General features: G+C 36.3%; 1 protein-coding gene across 1 annotated transcript in view; it reads right to left on the bottom strand.

Annotated features, from left to right (window-relative positions):
• Positions 1-361: 361 nt before the first annotated feature.
• The window catches only part of LOC150094036 (F-box/LRR-repeat protein 18-like), a 148,217-nt gene continuing 136,856 nt past the window's right edge, over positions 362-11,722 (bottom strand). Inside the window, exon 3 of the transcript XR_016550316.1 lies at positions 362-580. The gene's annotated coding sequence lies outside the window, so the exon portion shown is untranslated. The remainder of the gene's footprint in view (positions 581-11,722) is intronic.

Raw genomic sequence — 11,722 nt, 5'->3', positions numbered from 1 at the left:
ATTAAAAATAAATAATTGAACTCCATTTTTTTCTAACAATTTTTTTTTATATTTCTGAATTGCAAATTTATTTTTAGGACTGTAACATCTCTTCACAGTAAAGCTTTAGTATATTTCTATAAAAAATGCTTCTTATTTTTGCGGTGACAAGGAGTTTTAATATAGCGGACAGCAGATGAAATCTTTGGTTCAAAAAAAAAAGTTATTGCTTTGTAATGACCGAGAAAATTCAGATGTGGTAAACATTGTAATGCACAGTAATTTATCCTGTGAACTCTTGTTGAAATTTAAGAGTAGCACAATACCACATGGAAAAAAAAAAAAAAAACATCGCTAACCTCATACTTCCTGGAAAGAAAAAGTGCGACATCAACACGTGGAGAGATTAGACAAGGCTGGCATCTACTATTGTTTCATTTGGCAACGCTTAATCTTCTCATACCTACTAGTTTTCTTAACAACGATTTGAGATCTCGGCAAAGACTCCTGGGAATACCTGGAAGGCACTCTGCACGTAAGAGGAGGGTCGGATCATCTCACCGCTACTGGACGCTCATCTGTGACGAAGAGGATGAACCCCCTAGAAAGAAAATAACAGAGTAATGCACCGTTAGCAACCAGCGACAAATTTCTCCACTGCTGCTGTCTGCAATTTCTGTGATGTCATTGCACGCGCAACACTGTACTTATGGAAACGAGATTAATAGGTACAGAGAAAATGATCTGGGAAATGGTCGCTTTTCTTCTCTCTTAATGGTTAGCACCAATTTCCGAAAACATTAAAAAAAAAAAAAATAGAATAATAATAACAAAAACATTACCGAGAAGAAGTAATTACACCAAATGCATACATCTACATGAGGTATATTAGTATAGCTTCGGGATGACAAATACTGTACTGAACCATATACTTGGAGTTCGAAGAAGCGCCTCCTTCTGGTAGTCAAAAATATGTCTAGATAGTTTTGACTACCAGAAGGAGGCGCTTCTGGTAGTCAAAAAACTATTTAAAAAAAAAGAAAAAAAAAAAAGAAATGTCATTGGAAATTCTACAAAAAGTACATACGATCTGGTGTATTTGCCAAAAAATATATAGCGCTAAGATCTATAAAATATCTAATAAATATAAGTGAATAACTATTGATAAAGTGATATTCTTATGAGTGCTAAATAAAATTATAGAGCTTCTAACCTTGCTATATATTTGTACTGAATGTTTAAACAAAGGGAATAATATAAAGAAAAGGTAGAAAAAAACTATTCCAAAAACTTGTTAAAATTGCTTTAAATAGCTTTTTTGACTTTCGGATATTCGAAACTTTCCCATATCAATCCCTAAATTCTTACATTTGAAATAACATTTAGCATTTATATATTTCAGCCCTCATTGCTATCACACTATAAAACATAATGAAGAAAACCTGCGTAATTTTTTTTTACATTTCTTTTCTACAAATTCTTTGAATTGGATTTTTGTTAACGATCTAATAATATTACAAACCACTTCATTTTTCTTATAAGATCATAATATAATACATTTAAATAGCAGTTTGATGAATTTATTTCATATACTTCGATGGGATCGTATCGTATCACATTTATTTTTGACCCTTATGAACAATATTTTAAACAATAAATAAATGATATGTGATAAATAATCAATAATTAACAAATAAATGAGTGGTGAAGTATTTTATATTTATATTTATACGGGCGAAGACCAGGACACAGTTTCTTGTTAACTGTGTTTGAATTTTATTGTACTTTTTCAAAGTCCCGAATTTGATTAAAAACTGTATAATATAACTCACTATTTCATTTTCTTATAAATAAATAAAATAAAATAAATGATAGCACAAAACTATCATCAAATAAAATATAGAAAAATATAAATCACTAGCATAGTTGGCTGAGTGGATAGTATGCATCTCCTCCTCAACTAACATGTTGTGAGTTCGAATTCAACTGGGGATATGGATGTTTATGAATGACTTTAGGTGGCAGGTGAATTTTGTCACCTGATATAGGACTCTGCCATCCTCACTGGGATACTAAAGTGGATTGAAAAAAAAAAAAATCCATGTTTTGTCATCCTCTCACTGAATTAATACGCAAAAGGATTACAGTTGTGGGTGCGATCTACATTAAAAATATAATATACAATTTTACAAATTAAGTTATACAACAATTATAAACAAAATATAAAAAAATATAATATTAAATATTAATGTTGTATATAATGCTAAACATGGAAGAAAGAACTTTATAGGGTCGATTCTAGTCGCCTTCCTGTGTCGACCTCTAGCGCAGTAAGTTGGGTTTCTTCACACTGTAAACTAGGGTTTTAAACCCGGCATCTCGGAAAAATCGACCAGAGAACTTACCCTATTTTAGACAACATTTCGAGTGTTAGGATTAGGTGACGAGGAGCTGTCTCATCGGAGCACACAATAGTTGTGTACTCCGATATCGAAATCTGAGCACACAGATTTCGATGGTTAATGATGATTATTGATAGAAATCGGATGCTTCCCTATTTCCAAAGATTAGTCAAGCTTAAAAGATACCCATACTTCCTTTCAGGAATAAAAGGAAGGGTTCATTTTGTTATTTTAAGTGGTATAATGAACGATTTCATCAATCATTTTAACAGTCTGAATTGGAAGCGACCTTTTACTAGTTTCATCCGCGATGCTTACAAGATTGTTAAGAAATTAAAAAACTTCAAAATCTAAAATTATTAATGAAGATTACTTAATTTATCCGTTGTATAGAGCATATCGGGATAAAATTCGTTTTTTGCCAATTCCGAAGAAATATCTGAAAGATTTGTTCAAAATATCTGATGATTAACTTAAATAAGATGTAGAAACGCCTTAATTAGTATTTATCAAAAAAGGACAGAAGATAAAATGCAAAATGCAATAATATCTAGGTTTGGAAAAAGGAAATTATTACATTTTGCATTTTATCTTCTTAGTGCTATTATTGTCTTTTTATTTTTCTTCTTAATGGGTGAAAAATACTAAAAATAACGTAAGATTATGCTGATAATATTCTGAATGATTGTGAAAAAAGCGAACTTCTTATCATCTATTAAAGTGAGTGCATATAGAAGAATGTGTTGATGACACAGAAGACTAAATCGATATTTGAAGAAAAGAACCTATTACAGAGATAAATGAAAGTAGTATTGAAGTGCTTGGTATAATGTATATGATTGTATGATCGTAATTGCGCTATTTTGAACAGATTTTCATTTGACACCTTAATATAGATTCTTGTTATATTTTCATGATTATTCGACTACTTTTCCTTCTCTATTAACTATTATTAAAGTAAAAATCTTGTCATGATAACTCTTGTTTGATTCTGAACTTAATTTCTTCTTCTTCAAGTTTTTCTTCGATCATTTTTCTTCGCCCTCTTCAGAAATACGTTTTGCATAAATCTTACCTAAAGCACTCAATGTGGCAATTCCTCTGTAGTTCTCGAATTCAATTTTATTTATTTATTTATTGTTTTATACAAGTTGTATTAATGAGAGCCTATTTCAGTCACCTGGAATTCGAGTCTCTGACCGAGCCTTCGGAGTTATGCAGTGTATATACTGCAAAAAATTAAAACCTCAGTATCTGCTCAGTATCATCATCTGCTCTAGCAGATTTTTCACATTTCAGATTTATTAAAGTTTTCATAACCCGCTGAAGGCCTGTGACTAGTGAACTGCTACTGGTCACAGAAAATAATACAGGAAATGATATGAGAGAAAATATTCAATTGTTTGCAGGTGCAAAATTAGGTACAGCAATAGTAAATAAAGATTATGTTGATATTTTACAGGATGATTTAAATAGATTGGCGTAGGAGGAAAAGGAGTATGAATAGCAATTTAATGTTGCAAAGTGTAAGGCTATGCATTTTAGGGGTGAAACAATTACCAGCTGTGTATCATATTAATGGAACTGTACTCCAGGAAACAGATGCAGCTGGGGATGTTGGTGGAAGGGGAGTTGAAGTTCAGAGGACATATTACAAAAGTGGCTAAAACAGCACATGGGATTACCTGGTTATTGAAGAACACCATGACATATAGAGATAAGGTTATCATTCCTTTTTTATAAAGTTTTGATAAGGTCTCAACTGGATTCTTGCGCACAGATCTGGTCTCCTGGGTTTCTTGAAGATGTGTAAAAGATAGAACGGATTCACAGGCGAGTGACCAAAACGGTGGAAGATCTGTGTGGTGCTCGATGTGAGGAAAGATTAAAGATTTGTGAGTTACAGAGGCTGTTTGATAAGCGGATAAGGGGGGGGGGATTTAACAGAGACATATGAATTGCTTACGGAGGGTTATAGGATTGATGTAGAGGAAATATTTCAGTACATGCACAATGTGAGGGAAACCACACTCATTCATGGAAAGCATGAGTGCAATTAGTGGGGCCATAAGGACTAGATGTTTTGCTTGGAAATATGAATAAAGTGAAGTGAATGGTCAGATTCAGTTGTGAGTACTTTTGTCGGCAAATGAGTTCAAAACAAAATATGACAGGATGATGGTTATTGTTGATATAGTGGACCTCCCGGATAAGTCTACGTACTCCATGTGGAAGTGTCCATATGTAACAACAAAAACAACAATAATAATAACCCTCGTATCTAAATGTACTCATTACTGAGTTAAGTAGATTGAAATTAATGGCGAAGCGACTATGTTTGAGATGCTCCACTTATTTATGTGTTCATTTTGTTGGTTCCTGCAGCAGGTCTTTCAAAAACAAACTGACGCTTTAATTTTTTTGTGAGTTGTGTAACATCATTAATTCTGTCTAAGTTGTATTCCAGATATATTTCTAGATAAATGGTGCTACTATTTTCTGCTGAATTACTTGTCAGTCATTATATCCCATTTCTTTCTGTATTTTTTTAAAAAGGTGAAAAAAAATTGATTTTATTTAAATTTATAGAAAGTAAACTATATATCATGATCTTATCATGGTACACGTATATGTAAGGTTCTCTCCAATAAACCAGGGTTTTTCATTCAGCAAAACATGCAAACCACCAGAAACACACACACTATTAACAGCCATAAATAATTCTGGCCTCATAATCTCAACAGCTTCTGCCGTAATTCAAAGAATCAGCCAAATCCAATAATCCATATGGGTGTATGGGAAGGAGGGATTGCAGGAGCATGTGTATAGATCGGGCACATTTGTGAAACTAACCATTTTTGCTTTGATTACCATTGCGATATGATATGAATACAAAGCGATCGATTCACATTCAAATAAAAGTAGCCCAAAGAAGGAAGTTTGAGGAATTCTTTGTTCACATCAAGTTCTTTGCTTTTATAGTTAATTAACTTGTAAACATTGTGTCCTAAATGATATAAAGAAGTTAAAATATTTCCAAATATTTTTCCTTAAACTGATGATAAAGAATTTATTAATATGGTATGATTAAGATTATGATCAACTGTATTAAAATCTTTTACAATCTCCCAACTTCAACTAGAAGTCAATGACTATATCTTCAGTACTAAGGATTGTCGAAAACTGAACTGCGCAGATACAAAGAAGGAATTCAAATTTAAGAAATTCAATAAGGGATTCCTCATTATCTATTTTATTACCTTTGAGGAAATAAGTAAAACTGAGATGTCTTGTAATTCTTCATATTGTCGGTATTGTTTATTTGATATACTGGTGTAAACCCTTTAAACTTTTTGGAAAAATTCGCAAAAGGATGAAGTAATAAAAAATCATAATGAATCATGAGAATTAATTTAAAAAAAAAGAAAAAAAGAAAGGGGGGGTGGTAAATATCTTACTACATTTTATGTCCCTTATTTTTTTATTTTATTTTTTAATCTTAAATTTCGCTCAGGAGAGTCGTAAAAACTTTCTGTGTTATGCAGAATAAAACCATATAACGAACAGCAAACCGAAGTTGCTTTTTGTTGTATTACTATCACTACTACTACTTTAATATAAATCTCAGAATCATGGGGAATGCCTTAATTATTGAAGGAAGAACGTAGCGACTCCCTCCCCTCCAAAAAAAGAGACAGAGCGTTAAAAAATCTGTCTCAAGGAAGATTTGTAAATTAATAAAGAGCTGACGAATTATTTAGATGAAAGTATATGAGATAGAGATAAGTTAACTATTGTAATAATTCCAATGTGACTTATAATTAAAATTTAGGGAAGTAGCTGTAAATAAACAGTCATTAATGGTATCCATCTCGTCCTTAATTTCGAACAGCTGACCAGAAGGTGGGAATCCAGTCAGTGGCATCCATCTCCTGACCAGACCGCTTGGTCTGGTCAGGAGATGGATAGCAAACATTTCTCTTTTCTTTTACTACACATTTTATATTCGCACATGTGTTAATTATAATTCCTTTTTGTCTCTGGTGTAATGACAAACAGAGATCAAATTTATTTTTTTCTTCAGCAGATGTTTTCATTATTCTTCTATTGATACTGAACGCATCGCTCATGACGAAAATAAATAAAATGGATTTCAATATTTGCAATTCCATTTTAGAGTCTGTTCTTACTATATGTATTGTCTTCATGAAAAAAGAACTAGTACTTGGTGAAAAAATAAAAAATAAAATAAAATAAAAGTATAAATAGTAAGACTGTAGTTATGATTCAGAAATTTAATTTTTTAATCCAGAAATTTAAAATTGAACATTGATTATTTTAAGAAGCATTTTTGAATTAAATGCGATCTATTTCAATTTATTATGCAACAAACAAAATTATTTTTGTTACATATCCGCTCAACGTCCATATTTTGACACCAGGTGGCAACACGCAACGTGTGCTCCGTCTGCCGTGCTAAAGACAAAACAAACCTCATGCATGCCATTTAAAAATATTTCCCCACGGATCATTTACGGTAAAAGCATATCGAAAACTGTGAACGAAGGAAAAGCCCAACTAACTATGATGAAGTCGAACGTGCTTTTTGACAGCGGCCTGACAGACAAAGCCGTTCTCATTCGCGTGTGTTTACAAAGTGTTGGAAGTAGGGAGTGCATAATAATGGAGTTGCAACCACGGACGATCGGTTCTCTGCCCTCTACCCTAGCACCTGCTCAAGAAAAGGGGCCACCAGTTGCCTTGACTCGATGAGAACAGATACTGCCTAACCTAGGATTAGGGACAGGTGTTTTGAAAGCGTTTTTCGCCTCCTAACGAGCGGAAATGGATTAGTGTCGAGTGTTTTACTTTTATGAGTTGCGTTATGGGTAACTTGTTCCTGTATCTTTCCATCTCCAGCTTCCAATCGTTTTTATTTTTTTCTTGAATATAGCAATATTTGGTTCATCTGTACAAGTTCATTTCGAAATCTGCATTTCATTTTTTTTTTAATTATAATATTGAAACATTGTGAATGGGAGACAATTATGAATAGTTCCCAGTTATCCGATTTCCTCATATTACGACCCAGATTCCCCCATAGAAATAATATCTAGTTTCCTCTTTTTCTCTAGAGAGAGAGAGAGCTTCATATACACCATTATTTCTATCTAATTGCTTTCAGCGCAATCCATCTTCTCCTCGGCCCTGTAGTTCGATTGTTTTGAAACATGTGGGATGCAGGAAGGTGCTGAGGGTTTCTATCTTTAAACATAATTTTTTTTTTATGAGGAAAAGTAACTTTAAATAAGTACTATTAAAAAAATAGAGAAATACTATCGAAGACCTTCGTTCATTCCGCAATTTTTTCACGTTAGTTTCCTAAGCAATCATTACTCTTGTCAGGAAACCCGGAGACCCAATTCCCCCCCCCCCCCAATACACACATGGGGGGGGTGGGGGGGGGGGGGGGTGGGGGGGGGGGGGGGTGGGGGGGGGGGGGGGTGGGGGGGGGGGGGGGTGGGGGGGGGGGGGGGTGGGGGGGGGGGGGGGTGGGGGGGGGGGGGGGTGGGGGGGGGGGGGGGTGGGGGGGGGGGGGGGTGGGGGGGGGGGGGGGTGGGGGGGGGGGGGGGTGGGGGGGGGGGGGGGTGGGGGGGGGGGGGGGTGGGGGGGGGGGGGGGTGGGGGGGGGGGGGGGTGGGGGGGGGGGGGGGTGGGGGGGGGGGGGGGTGGGGGGGGGGGGGGGTGGGGGGGGGGGGGGGTGGGGGGGGGGGGGGGTGGGGGGGGGGGGGGGTGGGGGGGGGGGGGGGTGGGGGGGGGGGGGGGTGGGGGGGGGGGGGGGTGGGGGGGGGGGGGGGTGGGGGGGGGGGGGGGTGGGGGGGGGGGGGGGTGGGGGGGGGGGGGGGTGGGGGGGGGGGGGGGTGGGGGGGGGGGGGGGTGGGGGGGGGGGTGAGAACTTACAAACGCAGTATGAACCACATACAGACTATCTAATTACCTGTTAAGTTTTGTTGTGCTAAATTATATTCAGTTATTAATGTTTCTCTTTACCTTTATTTTGGTGTCCACTGCATGGTTGGATGTGTATTGTAGATAGTCTTTCGAATACGTCTACAATAATTAAAAAAAAAAAAAAATCCAGTAATTTATTTTAGGATTGCCATTATCCCATCTTAGCATAACTTTACCTGCTCGACTCATTATACTGTGCTTTTAATTAAACCACCGTAGAACATGACAATTATATAAGAGCTTCGAATGTGGGCGGGGAGATACAGTAGCCCAATCTCATGTAATACCCTGAGAACTGCTTTCAGGGTCACGATAGAGACAGGTATGTTGTCAGGAGACAAGCTACCGGATCACGTACGAGGTCGGCCCCACCAAGTTAGTCTAGAGAGGAGCGGGACGTCCACACAGTAGCCCGGAGTGAAGGGGAATAAAAACAGGGGGGGAGGCGATCATCAGACGGCACAAGGCCATAAAGTCGTCTGTAGGGTGAAGCGACCGACAAATGGTGATCTGTTAGAAGAATTAAAGGTGTTCTTCTACCACTTGAACTTGTGTTATCGAAACATGTCTGCAAATATATAATCAGGAGGACTTTAACTTGAGGCATACACTCTGCTAGTGAAGGGCAGAGCAGACGTGACCTATCTGAGGCCAAGAAGACAATAGTGTTTAAATAGTAGCCCGAGGGTAGAGGATAAGGGATACCTAATGGTCTGAGATTTGAATGGACGGCGTCTGGGAATTAACGGCCAGTGACAGCTGAAAGAGATCTCCTACTAGGGAACAGTAACCAATCAAAAAACGAGGGCCTATTTGCCTGGAAATCACATGATCAACTCGCTCGATGAGATGACCCTCCCAAGCCAGAGGGCAATACTGTTCGACTGATAATTGCACGATTCTAGTAGCGAGGCTCTAACATTAAAAAAAAAAAAAAGAATAAAAATATAAAAGAAAAAGAAAAAAAATAAATAAATAAAGAGAAATAATGTCGTTTCAAAATCACGAAGTCTTTAAGCTGCAAAGGTATGCTGGTCTTTTTTTTTTTTTTTTATCTCAGTGGATCTGTTGCTTGCAGGCTATTGTTTGGCTAAACTCATTTATTGCAACCGCTAATATCTGTAGTCCACGCAACTATTATGCATCACCGTGCTTTCTTGGTGTGCGTGTGTCTCTTACGAAATGTGGTCGAGAGGCGTAACTGTTCATCTTGTCAACGGTACGAGATGGGGGAAAGAAGGGAGTGGGGTGAAGGAGAGTATCGAAACATTTCCAAAACATCTGCTCTTGGCTTACTTCAAGTCAGTGCTTTCAAAAAGAAATAACCAAACATGGAGTTCCGGGCTAAGGGAAAAAAAAAAAAAAAAAACAGAAGACTCCACCCATCACTAACAATAGAAGGTACTTAGAGGTATAAATTATGCTTTGGGGGTGATTAATGGAGTTTAGAACCTGTAGAAACAGGGATCTATATTTTATCTTCTCTCTTTCTCTGTCTGCCCAAGCGGGCAACAAAAAATGAGTTATAAATCTATCTTCCAATATACTCGTAAAATTTATCCCCTCAACCGATGAATGCAATTACCAAGCCAGAAAGAATTCCTGTTTCTACTGAGTAGGATTAAACAAAGTTATGCTGACACAAAGCCAATACAATTCATTGTTTACGGGCTTCTAAAGGTCAGTTTTGGAGTAACTGCAGTTTTTACCAAACATGCCACACGAAATTTCAGCCGACACTGTTATTATACGTCTTTGCATGCTGTGCACACACACACACACACACACACACACACACACACACACACACACACACACACACACATTATAAATACAGTAACCATCCTAACCAAACGTTGGACAAATGTATAATTGTCATCTTAAAAACTTGTGCGGGGGGGGGGATGTCGTGTACTGTTATTATCCAGGGCATTATTGCATTTTAGACGCATTTTGAATCTTTGGAGTTGTGGAAGTGCATCTCTCTTTCCGTAACAATTTTAATTTCAAAGTTTATTTAAAATATATCAGTACATCGTTTTTTTTTTTTATATAGGAGAAAATGAAAGAAAAAACTTTCATTTTATTATATTATGTGTTTATTTATTTTTATTATATTTTATTTTATTATATTACATTCTATATATATGGAGGATTTGAATAACTGTTTTAGAATATTATTCTGTAACGTATATGTGCTAGTTTATGGTGGGCTTGACGATTCATCCTTCGGGACTGGGGATATTTTAACCTACATTGGTAAATCACTTTTGTCAGGGAACAGTGTGCGAAAAGTACTAACGTAAAATTCAGTATTTAGTCAACTTGATGAGATAATACTGCTCACAAATTCCATTGAATGATGTTTTTTTTGTTTTTTTTTTCAAAAACACGAAATGCCATGATTGATAACTACTTATCATAATGCTTACGAATCTTAGTCTTTTTTGTTTTCTTTTTATTATTTTATTTTATTGAAACGGGAGCTGTAATACTTTTTATTTTGTTGTTATAGAACGTTTTGAGAATATTTCAGTTATTTCAAAAATCATCTCTAGATTTAGGCTTAAAAATGGACGAATCCTACAGGTTTTTTTTTTTTTTTTAATAAATTCTTATTTGCAATTTTAAGTATAAGATACAAATACAAATGCAACACTGTCATCCTTCAGTTACATTACTGAGAGAAGTAATGTAACTGAGGGATGACAGTGTTATATTTGTGTTTGTTTTTCATTAGAAAAATGCACCTCGTATCCACTTGATTACTGGAGAACTGGAGATGTCTTAAGTATAATTTAAAGAAGTGAAAAAGTACCATTTCTACTTCATACCCAAGGGACGGATTAAGAATTTTTCTCTTCCTACGCCATAATGCTTACTAATGTTATATATTCCAGAGATGTCGATAAAATTCTTTGCAATTGTCAGCAACAAAAGAACCCAATTGTTTATTTTGAACGCCATTTTTGATTGTTTGTTTGTCATAGTTACATATATTTGAGCGGAAGTTGTTAATTATAAGTATAACAAAAAGGCAAGGATTACAGCAATAAATTTTGAAGGAAAAAATAATGCACAGTGAATTAAAGACTAAGAGTTTCGGCAGTTTATAACACCGTTAGTGGTAGGGTGCTGAAAGATTTCGGTTCTCAGTCAATCACTACTTTGATGAAACATCTATTCAACGTCTTTCGATGAACGAAAATTCGGCGAATTCATTTCTGCAATTTATTCTGCACATTATTTCGAGAAGGTAAAGTTATATTCACTGCCTTAATAGCTTCCCTATGAATTTATCTTGTCTGCTGAAGATTAAAAAATGTCGAA

The sequence above is a fragment of the Typopeltis vanoorti genome, chromosome 23, assembly GCF_054136105.1.
Source record: "Typopeltis vanoorti isolate ZY-2024b chromosome 23, IOZ_Tvanoo_1.0, whole genome shotgun sequence".
In the NCBI taxonomy this organism is placed as follows: Eukaryota; Metazoa; Arthropoda; class Arachnida; order Uropygi; family Thelyphonidae; genus Typopeltis; species Typopeltis vanoorti.
Note: the sequence above shows the minus strand (reverse complement) of the source record. Positions and strands in the feature narration are given on the sequence as shown.